The following is a 1948-nucleotide window of genomic DNA, read 5'->3' as shown; positions in this document are numbered from 1 at the left end:
GGAGCCGAACACAGCCGAAGAGAGCCGAGGCCGAGACGAGCGTAGGCCGAACGTAGCTGAAGAGAGCCGAGCCCGAGAAAACGAGAGTACGCCGAGCTCAGCCGAAGTGGAGCCGAAGCCGAGACGAGCGTCGCCCGAAGGAAGCCGAAGAGAGCCGCACCCGAGGTCATCGTTGGCCGAACTTCGCCGAAAGGAGCCGAGTGGAGCCGAAGATTCGTAGAGTCCCCGGAAAGGTGCTAGCTGTCCCGACAGGTATCCCCACCACGCCTCAGGTTCCAACACGGAGCCTTCAGTTATTCCACCTTGTCTGATACCTTCGGTCAGAGGTACCACTGATTTTTCGATATGAGACTCAGGCGGCCTGGACCTAGAACACAAGATACCCAAAAGCAGGAGAGAATTAAACCCAAGGAGTTTAGTTCCCCTTGACAATTTAAAGAGTTTTGTCAATCTTCCAAGTGCTCCTAGAATTAAAATGTTTTAAATAAGCAGAATAGTTTATGGGACACCTTGGGTAGGTGGTGTTTGTTTTACATCTAGAAACGGTAGATACTTTATGACAGAAGGGAAAGATGATGTGCTTTGGACTCAGATAAAGTTCAGTTTGAAGTCTAGCTTTGATAATATAGAACAGTGTGCAGTGTGAAAATTTACCTGGTTTCTTAATAAAATAGGATTAAAAATATTTTAGGCTCTGTTTTTACATTTGAGCCCAGTCGGACACCTACTGAGCCATATGCTTTCTCAGCGTCGACAGTGTCCACTCCCATCCCACTCCCCAGTATTACGGATAATAGTTCACTGAGCATCTTTGCACATAAAGTCAACTGCGCCCCTAAAACACTCTTTAGAAATGGCTAATTACCGGGATAATGAGAACAAAGTTACAAGGCTTTTCATTACATTCATAGTGCCACACTGCCCTCTACAAAGTCTGTACCAATTTACATTCACAGCAGCACTTTACAAGAGCATCTGCTTCTCTAACTCGTTACTGCTTAATCCAGTATTTTACTTACATGTTGTCAAGATTAAAACAGCATATAATAATTCCTGGATGTTGGCTGATGGAAAAGGATGTCTGCAGACATTCTACACACAGCATTTCCTATGAGACAGGTTTACTCTCTCCAGTTCTGCAGGTGAGGAAATGGAGGCTCAGGGAGGTTATGTAACTGGAGCGAGACCACGGAGCTAGTTATTGTCCTTCCTAGACTTAGTTGACGACACGGAAGGAGGGACTCAGCATATCCTCAGGGCACGCATGCTGACATGACGACACTGAAATGCGGATCTGATTCCCAGGCTGTGGTATGCAGAATAATGGCTCCCCCAAAAGGTCATATCCCAATCCTTGGAACCTGTGAAGATGTCTTTTATGTGGCAAGTGGGTCTTTGAAGTGTGATCAAGTGAGAGATTTCAAGATGGGGAGGTTATCTTGGATGATGAAGATGGACCCAAGGTAATTATAAGGGAAGGTGGAAGCAGGAGGGTCAGAGTAAGAGAAGGAGATATGACAATGGAAGCAGAGTTTGCAGTGATAAGGAGGGGGCCATGAGCCCAGGAATGCAGCTTTTAGAAGCTGGAAGTGGCAAGGAAATGAATTCTCCCCGAAAGCTTCCAGAAGGAACACAGCCCTGCTGACCCATTTTGGACTTCTGATCTCCAGAGCTAAAAGATAATAAATCTGTGTTGTTTTAAGCCATTAAAATTTGTGGTAACTTGTTATAGTAGCAACCGGAAACTAATACACAAGTATAACTATTTCTACTACACTGAGCTCTAAAAATGAAGTCCACAGCTGATCAAACAAAACACAAAAGAAAACATAGATGGCAGTACATAGTGAAGCAATGACTTTGGAAAGTGTATCTGTATAGATACATATACATCCGAAGATACATTCACCCAACAAATGCTTATTGGGCATCCACTATGAGCCAGGCA

Source organism: Rhinolophus ferrumequinum, assembly GCF_004115265.2.
Source record: "Rhinolophus ferrumequinum isolate MPI-CBG mRhiFer1 chromosome 15 unlocalized genomic scaffold, mRhiFer1_v1.p scaffold_54_arrow_ctg1_1, whole genome shotgun sequence".
In the NCBI taxonomy this organism is placed as follows: domain Eukaryota; kingdom Metazoa; phylum Chordata; class Mammalia; order Chiroptera; family Rhinolophidae; genus Rhinolophus; species Rhinolophus ferrumequinum.
The sequence above is the reverse complement of the archived record's forward strand: the minus strand, read 5'-3'. Positions refer to the sequence as shown.